Here is a 21,180-nt window from a genome sequence, read left to right as displayed (position 1 = left end):
TCTGGCAGCGGTGGCCAGACTTGCGCTATAGAGTCCTGCTGGACCACCAGGATTCAGTGATCATTACCACAGGACGGCTGTGTGACATGTAGTAACTCCCGGACATTTTATATACAATAACCTTTCGTTTCTTTGTGCACTCACTCCAGCAGAGGTGGCCGTATCCGAGGAAGCTATCTCGTTTCTAAGGGACAACATGGCTACATTTATGAGAAATTATCTTCACACAGGAACATTTTTTTTAATAACATCTAATTGAAGAAATGTTTACATATGGCAGATTAATGAAACTGAAAGTGAGTGCCCAGATGAGAATACCCCTTTAACTCTATTATGTCATGGGTGCTCCTGCTACCCATGTCCTGGGTTGCCAGCACACCCGTGTGCCTCAGTGTTCCCTTCCACTCCAGAAGCTTCTCTTACCTGTCCTCGGTCCAGCGGTGGTCTCCATGCTCCGGCACACATCCCTGCCTCCTAGGGCGTTAGTAAATTCAGTGCATTGTGTGCTGTTGCAGGGATTGTGTCAGTCTTAAAGGGAACATCATTTTTTCATGTTTCTAGATTCCAATAGCCTCTGGCTATGTTTTAAATCTGCCTTTGTTGTGCATCTGAATAACTACAATGATTTTTTAATCATTTATTTAACATTATCTGCTCCCTGCCAGCAGTGTGTGATTAGTCCTAGGGGGGCAGTTCAAATCCGAGTTGAACTACCTCTTCCCTTCTTCAGGGGAAGGTAGCAGGGGAAAGGCTGAGGGAGAGGAGGGTGATGAGTGAGGAGGAGGGATGAGGCATTTAGTAAAAGAAGACCTGTACCATATAAACTATTCCCACCTAAGACCTCCCCATTGCTAAAGAAATTATTAGAATGCTTTGGAATTATTTAGAGACAAACACATTTTTTAAATCAACATGCCAGACACTATTGGAACTCGTCATCATATCAAAATGACCTTCCTGATGACAAGTTCCCTTTAATACATTCTCCCCAATGACGTTAGCTAGAGAATATAAGCTAGTCATGAAAACTAGGAGGAATTATTACATAAATTATTGAATACAAGTTTTGAATTATGTAAATCTTACAGAAAGCAGACAACTCCTTGAAATTGGGTAATTGCACTTTCCCTGGCTTTTATACTTTGTTGTAAACTCTGAATCGTAAAACTAAAGAAAAATATCACAGCATTCTAATTTGTTCTTTTGTTCTGCTTCAGATTGCACAGGGAACTTTTGTTTGGAGTGATAGCTCCAGTGACTGAAATCCAGGTTTCATAGAAAAAGCAGCTCAGCAATGAGCACAATTAAGGTTTATATCCTAAAGAAGGAGATTAGCAGCTCGCAGTGTGTGTTCCAGTCCTTGGAAATCTGAAAAGAAAAGATTGCTCTTTACGGATGTATTTAATAACAAAATAAAGAAATAGGTGACACACTCTATATTCCCTTGGATGGTTTCCAAACTGAGACTCACATGCCAGGACATTGATAGATGCATCGTGGTTGGCTTGTGTGCCTACCTAAAGTTATAAGAAATGCAATAACCAATTATGGTTTGGGGTGATGTTGAAGGAATGAATGAGCTGTACAATTGTGATTTATGAGTGAAACATTCCCATGTGAAATGCAGTTACAGATCCAATAGAACGTTAAATGGTGCAGTCATGTTACCTTTGTCAATAAGATCCAAAATAATAGCAATGCTCCATTGCAGGTTTTGTTCTGGGGCCACATGGGACCTTGTTATGCTCCCAGACTTTATGACTCTGAGCAATGCTGTAGTTACACCTATAGACTTGAATATGATCTATTAAGTTTACAAAAAGTTAATAAAGTGTTTAAATACTTTCCACCTAAACCCATTGAATAAAACGCAATTAAGTCTACCTAGCTGGCCACACTCAAGAGATAGATCCATAAAATCATAAAAAATAATAATAATAAAAACCATATCCATGAAATCATACTACAGCAGTTGTCCAGATTCTATCTTGAGTATTTTAGACAGTGCAGTCAAATATCTTTTTATAAAATGGAACATATGATCTCATGATCAGTGATCAAACCACCTCATAGTTCAGATCCAAGGTGACCTGAAATGTGATATGTGGCTGTACATTATCGAGAACGATTTATGAATTTTCTGAACCCTACTGGGAAAATTACTCTGGGAAAATGCACTTCACAGGGATTTTATCAAGGGGTTTGTTTGTTATTGCAGAGCTATGCTATAGTTCTGTAAGACAATATAGGAAGATTGACCCACAGTTGTCTCTATTGTGCTTGAAATATGATCTTTTAATGTAAAAGCTGAATACAAGAGAAATGTTGGTAAAAATATTTGCTTGACTTTCTCATTACTACTCCTGGTAGACATTAAAGAGAATATGAAGACAATCTTGCTGCATATCCAAGGTCGGAATCTGTGTAGTACCAGTTAGCATTGTCAGACTCTTGGAAACTCACTTTAAAAGGTTTGTGCACTTAACCTTTTGATTTTTGTAATGTGTGTGTAAGTGTGGGGGCAGGATATTAGTTAATTTAACAATATCCATCTATGAAAAGTTCTGCTCTGCTTTCTTGATATATAAAGTGAATTTTCCTGTCATCTACCTCATCAACTAGACATTCCTGTCCATAAAGACGGAGGGTCATTGATGGAGGGTCATGTAGTCCTATCTGTCCATGAACAATCGACCTGCCAGGGCCTTGATCTTATATTCATGAATACTATCATAAGGTCCTGGAAAGGTGAATTTTCATAGATATTTTATAGTCAAAACATTACACAATTTGTACCATGCCTCATCAAAAGTCGATTACTTTAGGATCTTCATTGGAATGGCTCGATTAGCTTACCTAGGCATGGGCTAGAATATCTCTTTGCCACCTTACCTTAAAAATGTAGAGTAGATCAGCACTGTGATAATGAATCCAGGTCTGGGTGCATGCCACAGCACACCCGATTTAAAGGTGAGAAAAAGTTTTTCAAAAAATAGAGTAATAAGGTGTTTATTTACCCAATGTGAAAAGATGCAACGTTTCAGCCCCTCAATGGAGCTTGAAAATATCTCCATTGAGGGGCTGAAATGTTGCACCTTTTACATTAGGGGAATAAACACCTTATTACTCCAGGAGTGCGGCCTTCTATTTTTTGGATCTCTGCCACCTTACAGGTTGACACAACAAGTTCACTATGCAAAATGTTTCCTAGAAGTAGAGATAATACAGAACTCAAACGAGCAATGTACAATATGTGTTTTTAAATGAAATCCATAAAGGTACTTTATAGTCTCCTAGATTGCTGAGCTGGAAGTGACCATAGAATACTTATGTGCATGGATCCTTACAGTCATTTGTTGCCTGTATGACATTGTATGTGTCCTCAACTTAATATCTTAGACTTGTGCTTCACAGGAATAAGGCAGATAAATGATTCATAATGACACCCACATATCTGAGTGCTTATAATCACGTAAAAGGAAAATTTTCCTTTAATCTCCTAGAAGTTTTCTTTCCACCTCCATCTTTTTTCTAAAGATATAGTGGATGCGCCAAAACAGTCTTTAGCTGTTGCATGAACAATTTCAAAGGCATTTTTATATAATATCAGGGGAGAAGATCTGAACAGTCTGAGCTAAAGATATCTTAACATTATACAATTGTTGGTCTATTTCTTTTCTCTGCATAAATCCATATTTCGTTTGTCCTTGTAAAAAAAAATGAACAAAGGATAAAACTGGCATATAAATTATACATGTCTTATCCGAATTTACAAAGAAAAAATATTAATGACTTTATTCACTATAGTAAGAAGAGAATTGTTTCATGTTAAATTGCATTTCCTATTCTTATGTTTAAAGCTTAAAGCATAGCTTCAACTTCATAAAGAGTTTTACAAATTCATTGTGTGAGATTCCCCCTTTAAAAACAAACAGAACAATGTCCACATTGTGAGGCTTGCCTTTTTCTTTCCAGAGTTACGTTATGTTCTCCACAGCAGTTAAGAGGGTAGAGACTTTCCTTGTTTTTTTCTCTTTAAGTAATTTGTCAGTAAATCCAGTGAGATTTATACAAGTAAATCTATTGAGGACCGCATAGTGTGCAAATAGGATTTATATCATGACTAGCCTAGCAGCTTGCATCGCATGAAAAAACATGGAAAGTGTAAAAAGTAGTAGAAACCAGCAGCTAAATAGTTACATTAAGTATATACGCTGCGATATGTGAGCACTAAGGGTTAACAGATTCTTTGCTGTGTAGAAAATGTTCAAAGAAAAAGATAGGGATTGGTGCTGCAGAGAAATCTATGACACAGCTATAGGTGCACAGAGACACAGAACAAGTTATTCAGAATTACAGACCCGTATGGAGGGACTGATAGAATCCTAAGGTACAAGATCTCCCTTCTTTTCTGTGTAGAAGACTTGAACCGAACTGTATGAACTAGAACTGTATGACCAAACAGGCTGATTCTTTACCAGATTTATCGAAGTATATTGGGGCTTATTTACTAAGGGTCGCGGTTTGCACTTTTGCAGCTGATGACCCGACTGATTCGGACTGAGCGCAAGATTTAACTTACAAATTGTGTCGCAAAACAATGCACTTACATGCACTACGAAGAAGAAGAAGGTGAACTCCATCAGACCTGAGCAACACAGGATAAACGTGACAGATTGCATTCTTGTCGGACAATAAATGTGCCCAATTATATTGAATGACAAATCTAATTTTGGTGCCGTTAGGTGAAACATAGGCCACACACTTTTTATGAAGTGTAACTGTCTTTCACACTGTTCATAAATGTATCAGATTACATTTTAACTGTTTTTGGGGCAAATTTGGACATAATTTTCGCCCCAAATAGATTGATAAATCTGTCCCACTGTGTTCTGGAGGTATGAATGTATAAAGTCTTATCAATTAAAATGAGATAATAAAGTTAAGATATTTATATTTACCAATAGGGTAAATAATGTTGATTAACTGACTTCACACATGTAGGCTGCAGAAAATATGACCACGATCAAAAGTTATTTAGTTCCAATGTATAAACACTGTAAAATCAGGCACAAATTAAGGATTTAGCTTCAGTAATCCATGTTAAATCAGGCAGAAAAGATCTTGCAATAGCTTATAAGGAATCAGTGTTATAATGGAGTCTGACATTAAACATATCAGTAAAAACACAGCACATTGGAATAATTATCATGGCATTGATATGATGCTTATGTCTACATACAAGTAACTGTGAGTACATTGTTTTCATTATCGTAACAAACCTAAATTACACTATACTAGAGACTATAATTTACCAGCATTCCTTGATGCTAAATGACTTAATCTAAAAGACAATAATGGTTCTTCATTTTCTTTGTAAAACAAGAGATTCTTTGTATTTGCATGCTGAGATTCTACTGCCAATGCACCTTACAGTCTTAAATGACATCTACAACCACATTTAAGGGTGGTAGACTGTCACCAAATGCATGATTATTACCTCAGGGGTTAATTGGGACCTCCTGACACTTTCCGGCACGTCTGCTACCCCAAAATATCCACTTTATAACTTTATGGAAATGAGCCGGAGGCGCTCCTGGCTCTGTTGAAAGATAATTTATTCACGCCCTCTAATTAATATTCCCCCCAGAAAGGCCAGCCACAAGCGCTGCAGACAGACAGTGAGGTCACCCGGCTGTCAGCTGACCTCGCGCATGTGTGTGAGCAGCCTTGCTCAGCTGGACAAAGAAGGAGGACCTTGGAGGTATCTGAGGAGGTAGCGCACATGCATGGGCGAGCTTAGCAGACAAGTAGTCTGCAGCGTATGCGGCTGGCCTTCCTGAGGGGAATATCAACAAGGGGGCATAAATAAATTATATTTTGACTGAGCCAGGAGCCGCTCGGCTAACGGAGCTGTGACCGCCTCCAGCTTGTTTCCATAAAGTTATAAAGTGGATATTTTGGGGTAGCAGATGTGCCGAAAAGTGCCATGAGGACTCCCAATTAACCCCTAAGGTAACAAGAATGTAATTGTTGACAGTCTACCACCCCTACATGTGGTGGTAGATGTCCTTTAATATCTGGAGAGAGACTGCTCAAGTACTGTACAACTGTGAAAAAAAATGTTAAAAAAGGACAGGCACTCCCCTATGTGAGTCTCCAAGTGTGTTGATTCTCCAGGTGATGATTGAGTGACATCTTCCTCCCATTTTACCATTGTTTTTCCAGGCTGAACATTATACAAGGTTTTATAACAGCAGTGAGCTCCTTGGGTCCCAGCATCTGGAAATATACGACCATGCTTGATCCTTCCACAAGAGGTTTCTAAACCTCTTTTTGGAATCCCAATGCAGCCTACAAGTGTAGAGATAGTTAGTCAACATTATTTGTCCTCATAAAGATAAATATCTTAACCTGTTAGTTTTCTGATTTTAAGTGATTTTTGACTCTGGTGCTCTCCTCGCTTGGAGATATTCAAAAAATGGCAATGCTTAGTTGGGGCTAGAAATACAAATTCATTTGAAAGTGGAAATTTTGAAGGCACTATTTTGGCACTATTTTGAAGTGCTAAGGGCCAAGGGATTCTAATTAAAAACATGACTCACTATGAATGCTTTGACCATTGGTTACATAAAAATTTCTTTATATACTTTGCAATGGAAGGAGGAAATGAAGGGGATTGTATGTGTGGAAGAAAAAGGAACTAGAGGATAACACACTTTTGAATTTCATTGTGTCTCTGAATAACCTCACTTGTTGTAGAGTATAATATAGTAGAGAATACTAGGAGGGAAAACGAGGATCAAACCCATGATTAATATGCAGAAATTGCAACAATATGATATATATTTTCATGGCAACACATTTTCTCACCCCATTTTGTATGAGGCAGTTTTTGCCCTGTTTCTCTGATTTTGTTATTTATTTGATGCAATGTCCATGTGACTTATTTCATATTTCAGAGACAACCAAACAGGAAAACAGAATAGTTGTAGGAGCAAAGGTCAAGGTATTGGTTGGAAACCAGATCAAGGTAAGGATTTCACAAGAATGAAAATTAACAACAAGGATAGCAACAACAGTAAGTCCTCTTTTAAGTGATATTTTTCTGTGGCACATATTCTTATTTCTATAGGCTTTTATATATTTATAAATGTAATGTTCTGGTTGTCAGATGACACAATGCCACTGGACATTAGATAGACGACCAGATGAAAGTTGACTAAAAAGTAGAGAGAATAGGATTAAATAGGATTTAAAGATGAGCATTACAGATGGTATACATGTATAATTGATACATTCCTGGGCATCTAATTCCAGGATAAAATGTGCCAGAAAAGTTTTGGCAATGTGATCAGACATAGGGAAATGCACATACAAACGTGTATAAAGTGCAAGAGGCAAAGAAGGACAGTAAAATTTAGATGGATAGAAAGCCGCAAGTTGGTTGTGCTGCTTCTTCCTGCCAAGTTCACCACTTGAGACCTGGCAAGTTTTTGCACAATTTTTACCACTTCTCCAGAAGCCGCAGATGCCCATTACAACCTAATGTGGATTCCTTGGGTTAGTAAAGAAAATCTATCCAAAAACTGTGCACCTTGAATTGTGGTGCAAATATGGAAAGGTGAAGAAAAATTACCAAAAAACAAACTGCTAAAAAAGTGAGACTTTCTTTGTAAAAAAAAAAAACTAAACTAATTCTCCCCTGAGTGTACAATTGTTCCCAAGCAAAAGACTTGCATAATCTGCAGCTTTAACTAGCACAGTTATTTCATCATATACAAGGTCAGTCCACTTCTTCCATCCTGTAAAACTACATTATACCATTGATTTATTGTATCTAACCATTTACAAGAAAACAGGGTGAAATCGCTGCTGAACTCTATTAATGGCGAGCGTACTCACAACTTACAATGCATGAATGGAGGCTGTTAATTGTCTCTCCGGGTCTTGAACATTCTGAAGGTTTTTAATATTTTCAAACTGACTTTTTCTTTCATGTTTTCTCTAATTCTAAAAATGCCTCGCTCCAGTAGTCTGAGATAACACGTGTGAACTTTTTACGATCAAGGAATTTTTTTTTTCCCTGAGGGCGTACAAGCTAATGAATTTGCTCGGTATGACCAATGCGGCCATTTAAATATAATAAGGGATTATTACACCATTTACATTTGGCAGAATGGGAAAAGGACAAATTGTTCTCAAAGACGTCAAAGACTCTTTCACTTTACTCCTTCCTTTTAGCTAAGTATGCTTTTTGTAAAAACTTCTGATTTAACCTCGGTAACCACGGAAGGCAATATTTATACTGATGGAAAACAACAATATGCTAAATGTGCAAAGCAATTAAGTTGCATTTGGCATGGAAAACACCTAGTGAAATTGTGGTAGGTAAACCGTAGCTAAACCGCAGCGATTTACAGTAAAAGCAAAGTGAATGGCTTTATACAGAGCCTATCCATATGATGCGTAAAAAAAGCTCTATTAAATAATTGACGATTTTGATTCCAAAACATGTCAATTTAACCTTACATTGCGCAAGTTTCAGCTCTTCTCACACAGCAGGCAATCATGTTTTTTTTTTGTTTCTAAGGACAACATGGCTACATTTGTGAAATTATCTTCACATAGGAAATTTTTTTTTTAAATAACATGCAATTGAAGTACTGTCTATGCAGATTAATTAAATTATATGTGACTTAAATTAGATGGGAACCACTCCTGCTCTCTTAACTCCTTCCCGACATTTGACGTACTATTACTGCATGGCGGGAGGTGCGTTCCTGCAAAATGCAGTAATAGTACGTCAACAGAGCCGGCGCCAGAAGCTGTGGGTGTCGGCTATATATTATAGCCAACACCCGCCTCTAACACCCGCGATCGGAGATTTCTCCGATCGCGGGTGTTAATCCCTAACACGCCGCGCTCACGCTGATTGTGTCAGGGGCATTTAACTGGGATAGGACACCCCCATCCCCCGCGTGGCGCTTACCGGGGGGGTCTGCTGCTCCGATCGCAGCCCCGGGACTGCCAGTGCCCGGGGCTGCGCGATCTTCTTCTGGGGAGCCGGGACCTGCCTTCTGGCAGGACCCGGCTGTGACACACTGAGCATGCACAGCATGCTAAGTGTGTCACACAATACAGTGTTATACATCTGTATTACACTGTATTAGGTGAAGAAAAGCTTGAACAAGTGATCAGTGGATCGCTTGTTCAAGCTAACCTGTAAAAGTAAAGAAAAAAGTTAAAAAACACTAAATAAACACACTTTTTAATAAAAATAATGAATTAAATAAAGTTAAAGTCCCCTAAACACAAACATTCCCTATACACATCTAATAAAGTATAAAAAAAACCCTGAAAATCACCAAAACCCCCCACATATTTGGTATCACCACGTCCGTAACAATCTGTACAACAGTCATTATTGGACCCGTACGGTGAACGCCGTAAAAACAAAACCTGAAAAACTTGCCAAAAATGTACATTTTCATAAAATCCCTTCACAAAAATGTTCCAAAGAGTGATCAAAAAAAGTTATGTGCGCCAAAATGGTACCACTGAAAAGGACAACTCAACACGTAAAAAATAAGCCCTAAACTAGCTCTGTCAACCAAAAAATATTAAAGTTATATCTCCAAAAAGATGGCGATGCAAAAACAAATGAGATTTTCTTTATATTCGTTTTTTTTCCTGTAAAATTGTAAAATATATAAAAAACTATATAAATGAGGTATCACCGTAGTTGTAGTGATCTATAGAATAAAAATATTAAAGTATTTTTAGTGTACGGTGTGCGACCCCCAAAAAATACAGAAAAAAGAAACCCAAAATTGAGTTAATAAAATCTCATCAATACGCTAATGACCCACTAAAATGAAGTATCTGTAAAGTGCAACTCATGTCGCAAAAAATAAGCCCTGAAAATGTGAAAAATTGCACCTAATGTTCAAAGCCCCATAACATCCTACAAACATGATAGTGGGTCCATTCGCGATCCAGTGGCACGTTCTCTGCGCTGGATTCGAATCCAGCCGGGATTCATTAAAGTAGTAGCTGGAGTTCACCGGGCCGGGCTGAGTGAAGGTAAGTGCAAGCTCCGCGACAGATTTTTTGTTTTAAATGCGGCGGTTTTTCCGAATCCGGCGGGTTTTCATTCGGCCACACCCCCCCAATTTCCATCGCGTGCATGCCAGCGCCGATGCGCCACAATCCGATCGCATGCGCCAAAATCCCGGGGCAGTTCAGGGGAAATCGGCGCAAAACGGAAATATTCGGGTAACACACGAATCGGGCCCTTAGTAAATGACCCCCAGTATGTATAAAAAACCACGGAGGCATGAAGTAGACGTTCGGTGAATGTTAGTTATTATGTTTTTTGGTGTTATGACTCATGTGTGGAAAAAGTAGAACATTTTGAATTTCAAAAATTGAGAATTTTTCCAAATTTTCACCAAATATCTGATTTCCTCATAAATAAATGCAAAACATACCACCAAAATTTTTAAACTAACATGAAGTACAATGTGTCACGAGAAAACTATTTCAAAATCACTTAAATGTTAAAGCGCTCCAAAATTATAACCACTTATAGTGACACAGGGCATATTTGAAAAAATGGCTGTGTCAGGAAGGTGAAAAATGGCTTTGGCGTTAAGGGGTTAAATACTTCCTGCAGATATAACACTATGTACAATATGCTTAGCATCTCCTGCACTATGACATGCTGCCTTCAGATAGGATACTGTATACAATCTGTTCAGCTCCTCCTGCTCTATAATATACTGCCTGCAAATAGGACCCAATTAACAATCTGCTCAGCTTTTACTGCTCTGTAACATGCTGCCTGCAGGTAGGACACTGTGTACAATTTGCTTATCTCCTCCTTCTCTATAACATGCTGCCTCCAGATAGAATAATGCATACAATCTTTTCAGCTGCTCGATAATATGCTGCCTGCAAAAAGGAACCAATGAACAATCTGCTCAGCTTTCTCTACTCTATAACATGCTGGCTGTAGAAAGGGTACTATGTACAATCTACTTAGCTCCTCCTTTTCTATATCATGCTGCCTGCATGTAGGACACTATTTACAATCTGTTTAGCCCCTCCTTCTCTATAACATTCTGCCTGCATATAGGACATTATGTGCAATCTACTTAGCCCCTCCTTCTCTATAACATTCTGCCTGCTGATAGGACACTATGTACAATCTACTTAGCTCCTCCTTTTCTGTAGCATGCTGCCTGCAGGTAGGACACTATTTACAATCTGTTTAGCCCCTCCTTCTCTATAACATTCTGCCTGCATATAGTACACTATGTACAATCTACTTAGCTCCTCCTTTTCTATAACATGTTACCTGCAGGTAGGACACTATGTACAATCTGTTTAGCCCCTCCTTCTCTATAACATTCTGCCTGCAGATAGGACACTATGTGAAATCTACTTAGCCCCTCATTCTCTATAACATTTTGCCTACTGATAGGACACTAAGTACAATCTACTTAGCTCCTCATTTTCTATAGCATGCTGCCTGCAGGTAGGACACTATGTACAATCTACTTAGCCTCTCCTTCTCTATAACATTCTGCCTGCTGATAGGACATTATGTACAATCTACTTAGCTCCTCCTTCTCTATAACATTATGCTGACTGATAGGACACTATGTACAATCTACTTAGCTCCTCCTTTTCTATAGGTAGGATACTATGTACAATCTACTTAGCTCTTCCTTTTCTATAGGTAGGACACTATGTACAATCTACTTAGCTCCTCCTTTTCTATAGATAGGACACTATGTACAATCTACTTAGCTCCTCATTTTCTATAGCATGCTGCCTGCAGGTAGGACACTATGTACAATCTGCTTAGCCCCTCCCTCTCTATAACATTCTGCCTGCTGATAGGACATTATGTACAATCTACTTAGCTCCTCCTTCTCTATAACATTATGCTGACTGATAGGACACTATGTACAATCTACTTAGCTCCTCCTTTTCTATAGGTAGGATACTATGTACAATCTACTTAGCTCCTCCTTTTCTATAGGTAGGACACTATGTACAATCTACTTAGCTCCTCCTTTTCTATAGATAGGACACTATGTACAATCTACTTAGCTCCTCATTTTCTATAGCATGCTGCCTGCAGGTAGGACACTATGTACAATCTGCTTAGCCCCTCCCTCTCTATAACATTCTGCCTGCTGATAGGACATTATGTACAATCTACTTAGCTCCTCCTTCTCTATAACATTATGCTGACTGATAGGACACTATGTACAATCTACTTAGCTCCTCATTTTCTATAGCATGCTGCCTGCAGGTAGGACACTATGTACAATCTGCTTAGCCCCTCCCTCTTTATAACATTCAGCCGGCAGATAGGACACTATGTGCAGTCTACTTAACCCCTCCTTCTCTATAACATTCTGCCAGCTGATAGGACTCTATGTACAATCTGTTTAGCTCCTCCTTCTCTATAACTTGCTGCCTGCATTTTCATAGCAAATGTTTCATTTATACATTTACCCAGAAACTATTTCTTTGATTTATTGCTTTTTGGCTTAGTGTGAAACAATAAACACTAAACATAGGATATTCTTTTTCACATCGTGTGCCACGTCTATTATGCAAGTGTTCTACTGTTTATTGTTTTTTTGTGAAGATATTAAGTTCAGTATCTTCCATGATGCAGCTTTACGTAGGAGTTGACCTTTAAAACTGGTAGTTCATATCTGAGTTGTAATGATTTCTAATCTAGCAAAATCATCCTGATCCACCCTATTGCAAAGTATTTCTGATCTGATGCCTAATTAGTCAATGTACAGGGATTCTAGTTAATTAAGCTCATAAGTCAATCTATATTTCTCAGTTGTTATAATCCTTAAGCAAGGGACAGGTAACATTTTACAGTCCAGCTGCTTTTGCTCTATATGATACCCAGCTTGACTGAACGTGAAATGCTAGCTAATGGAGAAGTCAATAAAAAAACCTGCAGGGTGCGGCCAGTGCATCATAAGCCAAATACCATACTTCATTTTACTGACATTTTTATTCTGTTTTTAATCTTTAGATTAGAGAATATTACAGAAAAAACTACAATATTTTATGTTGCACAAACTATAGAAAATCATAAAACACTCCAAATTTTGGAAACATGACTGGCATTCTAAAGGATAAAAGAGCCCTTTAAGGAAATATGGGTGCTTTAGATCTTAAAGGGAACGTGCTATTTAAATTAACCACCACCCAAAATAAAAAAAAAAAACCTGTAGTTAAAGAGCATTGCCTTTATGCCTAAATGGTTTATTTCCATGGCTGCAAAGTTAACAATCAACATCTTACATGCAACTCATCTGATGTGAGTCCAATGATATTTATGGAGTCCTGGATATTAAATTCTACTTGCACTGCGATACCACCATGCTGCTGACATAGAACCAGTGCTTAACCCTTTGATTTTTGCTTTTGACTGCTGCCACTGGTGTGTGAGTGCTGTGATCTTGGCTGAGATCGTCGCTCCCTGTGACGTTATCAAGAAGCAATAATTTGTTGCAAAGACAGACCCTAGGCTGTATGGTTTTGGCAGATCTATCACAATATGCCAGAGTTTTGAAGGTGGGAAGTGAAAAATGGAAACACAAAAAATGAAAAAGGGCCTGGTCGTCAAGGGGTTAAAGATATATCAGGCACAACACTGAAAAATTCTTGTGCATCTAACTTTGCTAGGCATGTGAAAAAGTCACAAATGTGGGAATAAATATGCAAATAATTTTCATATTGTATAAAGCTTTGAGATGTGGAACAAATTGTAATCTAAAAATTATACGAAAGTAATGTTCTTATTAATATGAGCTTTTCAAAGATCCCCTGGTATAGGTAGTTTTTATTCATCAAGCTACAGAATGAGGTTAGAAGTTTCTCCTGGAAGTATCAACACTTGTTCTGCTCAAATCTCTTGAAAAAAATGAAAGATAAATTAAAAAGGGTATTTCCAATGTCCTGCCCATTGAAAACTATGTTTTTTTTTCTAGAAATTGTTGGGGGTATTAATTAAGACTGGCATTTTGAATGCTAGTCTTCATTTCTCTCCCCGCTGGTTTTCTTAGAGGCTCTGGGGTCTCAGTATATCCAGTAGTGATCTCTGCCATATAGACCGGGTCTGGCCTGGCAAAGATTTCAGCTATAGTTTTCAGCTGGTTTTCCAAATGTAGACTATAGTAAATATGGTGGGTTGGGGTCCACTTCCTCACCTGCCCCACTACCCAGCTGTTCATGCTCAAAGTGGCATCGATGTGGAACTCCAACTGTCGGAAAGGGGAGTTGTCTGCCATAATACTGTTGGACTTGGTTTCTTAGCTATGAACCATTATGTAAACAGAGGAGATGTCCTCTATGACATGACTAAAGAGGAGCTATCATTTCTACCTACTAATATAAACCTGCTCCACATACGCATGCACTATGCTCCGCTAGGTAGGGTAGTAAGGACTGTAAGTAACAGTTCAAAATCCTTCAACTTGCTTTTAAATATGAGATCACCATGTCCAAATTTTTGGCATTTAACTTATTTTTGCCTGACTTATTTTGTCAACTGGCTTGTACTGTTAAAGTTGACCACCACCTTAGACCACCTTCAGCAACCCCCAATTCATTTAATAGAGTTTGTTCCATTGAATCTAAGAAAGTGTTTTGTTCTCTGTTGAAATAACTCTGATGAACTTGCCCTTTATTTATTATTCCTTACTTCTTTTGCACATTATTATCATGTATTTGACAATTATAATGTGTTCAAGTGTTTGTATAATTAGTGACCTATAACGTTTTTGCATTTTTCTTCTCAACAGAGATTGTTTTTTGATGGATGGGGCCAGTTTACATCTTAGTTATCAGTTTTTGTTATCAATTATTTTTGGGCAAAGCCAGGGGTGAAAGATAAAGGTGTAATGGAAAGCTATACACCTGTTCTGTTTGACTTCTCTTGGTGTTGGTTCCCAATAAGTGATGCAAAAAAACTGCTAAAAGTTTTTAATTTACCATCCTTGATTAAATTATCTATACCTTGTGAACCGATAAGCTGTGAGATAGAGGTTAATTGATTTGGATGCAATCATAATTTTGGGTCAAAATGGATTTTATTTGACAATTTTCTTCTTTGCATCTGTAATGCAATAACCAGTAAGTTAAATTGCATATTGAAATTTCTGTCTATATTTCTTTTAAACCAATTCAAAGTAATGACCACTCCACTGCAACATAATTCTAAAGTAAATTAGCATTCTATTCATTGTTCAGAAAATTGACACCACATGAAAAGTAGCAGATATGTGCTCAGGAGGACTATTATTTGCTACAAGCCTGTGTTTTGTATGAATGTTCGCTTATATTAGACAAACAGTGCATTATAGGTGTATATGTAAAGAATGTAGCTTAATTCCATATATTTTCTTGTAAATTCAGATGCTTTTTTTATCCAGGTTTTTTTACCTTCTTTTTTGTAACTTTGTGTGCACTTTTGTGAATTTTTTGCACCTAAAACAGCTATCCTTCAAAGTGCACCATGGGTGAGTTTTTTGCAGAGTTATCACCTGACTCCAGAGGTGAAACGTGCAGCCTTTTAAAAAGGTCACAAATTCTACTGCAAATCCAAGCCCTTGCCAGGCATAGGAAACAGAACAGATCTGTTTGCAACCTTTTTAAGACTTATTTTAAAAAAAAGTCTCAAATTCACTAAAGACTGTTCGACATGCATCTTAAGGGGTTAGGGGGTTACCAACATGTGACGTAGTAGTACGACAGCATCAGCTGCAGGTGAATGGAGAGGGCTCAGGGGCCCCATAGCTGGTTAGGCTTGCTGCATGTTTCAGCAAACACTTACCGGTAACAACCGCAATGTGGTGATCGGTGCTAGCAGGTGTTAACCTGTCCATCACCGCCAGCAAAGCTTCAAAGCTGCCGGAAGCTTCAACTTCTTGGTGAAGATCGTCGCTCCCCATGACATCATCATTCCATGAAAGCCTTGGGTCTCCCAAAGACCCGAGGCTGTCTCATTTTAACCTATTCATTAAGTGAGAAAGAAAATCTCCATATACTGCCATACTGTAGAATGGCAGTATATGGTGGGATCAATTGACCTAGGGTTAAAGTCCCCCCCCCCCTTCCCTAGAACTGATATAAATATAAATAAACAGTAAAAACCATAAACACATTAAGTATTGCAAAGTCCAAAAATGCCTGATCTATTTTTACCATATTGAAAAATTTTAAGAATTCAATAAAAAGTGATCAAAAGGCCATACAGTCCTAAAAGAATAGAAACTTTCAGGCCATACAGTTCTAAAAATAGAACCATTAAAAATATCATCAAAAGTCACAAAAATGACACCACCCGGGCTCCATTCACCGAATCATAAAAAAGTTATTTGTGCAAGAAAATGGCAAAAAAAAAAAAAATTGTACAGAAGGTTTTAATATTGGTAAATGTAGGAAAATATTATAAAACCTATTCATTTTCTGTATTCCCGTGATTGAAACAACCCAAATAATAAAGTAGACATGTCATTTTGGGTGCACAGTGACATAAAATTAAAGCCCAAAAGAAATCGGCACAAATGCGTTTTTTCACCAATTTCACTAGTATATGGCATTGAATAATAAATAATGTCACTACGAAATGCAGAAAACAAGCCCTCATTCTGATCTTTACATGGAAAAATAAAAAAGTTATAGATTTTTGAAGGTGGGGAGTGAAAAATGAAAATGCAAAAACGAAAAAGGGCCTCGGCGTTAAGGGGTTTATTCTGGCTTTGTGCTCAGTCTTTTTTTTTCTTTGTATGCTTTTCTTGTGGGTCAGGTATGGGTCATATTTTTCCTCTTTAAAACTCTGTATTAAGGTCTTTAGTGAGTTTGCAAGTTTTTCAAAAAAGTTACAAAGTGGTTCCAAAAATCTGCTTTCACATCTGGCATTGGGTGATAATTCAGCAAACCCTGCAGAGCTTGCCAAAAAAAAGAAAAAATCAAGCAAAATAAAAGATGCATGTGCCTCCTTAACTCATCAAGCACCAGATTTATTAAAAAGAAAAAAAATAAGATACATCTGACCAGCAGAAAAAAAAATTATAAAAGGAAGGGGTTGAAAGGGTTAAAGCTTGATTCCACAACTGTAAAACTGTATAGGCTTTGCGCCTGAAGTATTTTTTTATAAATAAAACCATAGATCAAGTTCAACCTTAAAAACATTAAAACATAACATATATTGCCACTATAGTTTAAAATATTTACTTCCTTTCCTTTTATTGGATCTGTGTTTCTTTAATGAGGGCTATAAACCTGGGAAGGACAAAAAGCACAGTGAGCCCTAAACTGAGTCCCCCAAAATGTCTCCTATCTACTTGCCTCTGCATATCCTAGGTGATATGGAACAACTAGAAGATAATCCCTGCCTTAGTCACTTGCAGACATAAAACTAGACAAATAAACGTATAACACAATAAAGCATGCTCAGAGGTCTAGGTCAAAGCGAGATGGAAGATAAGACACAAAAGCACAGATACAAATGGATAGTCTCAGAGCCAGAGTCAAATATTGGATAATGGGCAGCACGGTGACTGAGTGGGTAGCACATCTGCCTTGCAGCACTAAAGTCCTGAGTTCCCACCTAGGTCACATCTGCAAAGAGTTTGTATGTTCTCTCTGTGTTTGCATGGGTTTTCTCCCACACTGGAAAACATACTGTTAGGTTGTTAAGATTGTGAGCCCCATGGGGACAGGGACCAATTTGGCAAACTCTGTACAGTGCTGTGTAATCTGTGTGCACTATATAAATAAAATAATAAAAATGATTATTATTTAAACAGAAGTACAGTAGAATATAAAGAGCTGCAAACTAAAAGGGTAGGATTCATGACAAGCAAAACTAAAATCTGCACTGGACTGGATGTTAACCAAACACTTGTAGGAGACTGCTCCAGGCGCTTGGAGCAGAAGTCTGTTAATCACAACATTAATTGTTACTGGACTGAGCAGACTGCAGGAGCAGGGGTGGGATTGGTTGTTAAAAACATGACCAGTTTGCCGAGCCTGGGTGAAGCATGTTGGTGTCTAGCTCCCACCCCTTTCTTACTGGAGTGAAGCACGGGAATAAGCTTTTAGTTCCTGTGATTTGCTTCTCTCCTCCCATCACACGGCCCAAAATCATGCCGCCTGAGTAACGATTGTCCCACAGAAGGGGGTGGCTGATGGCGCATCTACCTGTGCCAGGTGAAAGGTGACTTGGCGCAGATGGACATTTAATGTTATCATGTAGCTCCAGGATCAAGGTGCAGGAATCGGAACAAAGGTAAATACGTTTTTTTTTTTTTTTACATTTGTTTATATGATTAACTACTGTGGTCATCAAAACAACTACTGGGGGTATCACTACAACTTATGGGGGAATCCCTGTGACTACAGACTACTGGGGTCATCCCTGTGACTACAGGCTACTGGGGACATCCCTTTGACTATGGGCTGCTGGGGACATCCCTTTGAGTACAGGTTAATAGGGGCTCCCTGTGACTACAGGCTACTGGGGTCTTCCATGTGACTACTGGGGGAATTCCTGTGACTACTGGGGCATCCCTGTGACTACTATATACTGGGGGCATTGCTGTATATACTGGGGGCATCACTGTGACTACTAGGGGCAGGTACTGTGACTACTGACGGCATTACCATGGCTGCTAGTGGCATTACTGTGGCTACAGTTGACTGGCACTTTGATGCCTGTGACTATTGGCTTCTGTGTGGGGGCATCGTTATTATATTGGCTATGTTGTGGCTGGTGTTACTATATTGGCTACTGTGTGGGGGCACTATTTCTATATTGGCTACTGTGTGGGGGCAGTGTTACTATATTGGCTACTGTGTGGGGGCAGTGTTACTACATTGGCTACTGTGAGGGGGCACTGTTATTATATTGGCTGCTGTGCGGGGGCACTTATATAATTGCTTGTGTGTGGCTGGTGTTACTATATTGGCTACTGTGTGGGGGCACTGTTGCTATATTGGCTACTGTGTGGGGGCACTGTTACTATTTTGGCTGCTGTGTGGCTTCTGTTACTATATTGGTTACTCTGCAGGGGCACTGTTACTAAATTGGCTGCTGTGCAGGGGAACTGTTAAAATAATGGCTAGTGTATGGGGGCACTGTTACAATATTGGCAACTGTGCGGGGGGACTGTTAATATAATGGCTACTGTGTGGGGGCACTATTATTATATTGGCTGCTGTGTGGCTGCGGTTACTATATTGACTATGGTGAGAGGACGCTGTTAATATTATGGCTACTGTGTGGGGGCACAGTTACTATATTGGTTGCTTTTACTATATTGGGTACTGTGCAGCTGCACTGTTATTCTATTGGCTACTGTGCAGGGGCATTATTACAATATTGGATTCTGTGTGGGGGCACCGTTACTGTATTGGCTGCTGTGAGGTGGTACTGTTAATATTATTGCTAATGTTTGAGGGCACTGTTACTATTTTGTTTGCTGTGTGGCTGCTGTTACTATGCTGGTTACTGTGCAGGGGCACTGTTACGATATTGGCTCCTGTGCAGGGGCACTGTTACATAAATTATCAGTTATGTTTTTGGTCCCTGAGCAGTCATTGGAAGACTGTTGCAGGACTTAATTTTGTCTAGTAGAAAGGGATATTATAAGAAGTGTGGAGTGGACCTAAGCCACAAACTTCGTATCAAGCTTTGGAGGTTCGGGTCCTCCAATTTTGCCAGCAGGCCTTAATGGGTTAACAACCATGGTCGGAACCAGCAGCAATCACAGGCATTAACTATTGGGGTCTGAGTTTGGTAAACAAATCTGGATTCATATAGTCCACTCATTACTATTTATGAGGCATCCACCTTCAACAACACATTGAGGCACGTGTGTCAAACTTTTGACTTGCCTTTTACTTTCATTTTTGAGACTTTTCATGGTGCTTATTTGTGACTTTTTTACCTCTAAGACAGTCTCCCTTTGAAGTTGGCCATTGTCTAGTTTTCTGCAGTGTTTCATAAGTTATCACCTGAATCCAGATGTAAAAGTTGTAACTTTAAAAAAAAAAAAAAAAGGTTTTGGTGCAAATCCAAGGCCAGGCATAGAAATTAGCTTAAAAATGATTATGAATTTTTGTGAAAAGCCAAGAAAAGTCCCAAAAAAACAGGGACAAAGCCAGCCATTGTCTGTTATTTTGTAATATTAACTTACTTAAAATCGTATTTTTTAGGAAGAAGATTTCAGACAAGTTTTTCACATATTATAGTTAACCCTCTTTCATCTTCAGAAGAACAAAACATTTCTGAATTTTAGCGTGAGCCAAAGTACTATAAACTTCTGATTTGAATCCAGATTGTCGGGCTGAATACAAGCGATAATCATAATTTTGTAGATACATTGGTTACACAACAAATGTTATGATTTGTACTCCTGTCTTGACTCGTGCTTGTCTCTGTCTTTTCTAATGAGTGTTAAACAAATCTATGTTTGCTCGGAGGTGGCATATACTGTTACTCTGGCAAATAATTAGCATCAAATGGAAAATGAAACCTGATTAGTGATGCTGTTCTACCTGACACAGGGAGAAAATGAAATAAGGACCAGGGAAGCAGAAGCATTATTCTACCATCTGGTGGGGTGAAAATGAATGTCGCTCTGTGTTTTTATCCAGTGAACTTGCAGCTCGGCACGTTGGCACAGGCTGATTGAGAAGAGCACTTTGCAATTGTTATTAAAAGAAAATCATAAAATGACTTTTGTCTGAATCTATTTTCCTGGAATTCAGATGACAGTCAGGAACATTTAATAGATTTATTATGAAGTCAAACAAATAATAGTTGATAGAAAATTTGATTACAGGACACTTTTATCAAAGCTAAAATAGGTGTTATCAAAATAATTGCCCTCGCCATTGTGTCCCAGACAGGTATTTTGTTGTACACTGATCATTTTTTTGAATAGCGTCTACAATACTTTATGGACTAAATAGACAGAACTAACGGTTCTATTACAGAGAACACATTGTCAGTCATCTTTGAGGATATGAACTGTTACCTGTTAGCTTTCTACTAAGCATGCATAAGGCAATATGAAAATAGCTCTTACTTCTCTGTTAACCAATCCCTATTTTTTGCCCAGT

The 21,180-nt window shown here is 38.4% G+C and overlaps 1 protein-coding gene across 1 annotated transcript in view; it reads left to right on the top strand.

Annotated features, from left to right (window-relative positions):
- The first annotated feature begins 5,216 nt into the window (after positions 1-5,216).
- Positions 5,217-21,180, top strand: part of HRH2 (histamine receptor H2) — a 138,738-nt gene continuing 122,774 nt past the window's right edge. The window contains exons 1-2 of the mRNA XM_072146052.1: positions 5,217-5,250; positions 6,963-7,033. The gene's annotated coding sequence lies outside the window, so the exon portion shown is untranslated. The remainder of the gene's footprint in view (positions 5,251-6,962; positions 7,034-21,180) is intronic.

The sequence above is a fragment of the Engystomops pustulosus genome, chromosome 4 (assembly GCF_040894005.1).
Source record: "Engystomops pustulosus chromosome 4, aEngPut4.maternal, whole genome shotgun sequence".
Lineage (NCBI taxonomy): Eukaryota > Metazoa > Chordata > Amphibia > Anura > Leptodactylidae > Engystomops > Engystomops pustulosus.
The sequence above is the reverse complement of the archived record's forward strand: the minus strand, read 5'-3'. Positions and strand labels throughout refer to the sequence as shown.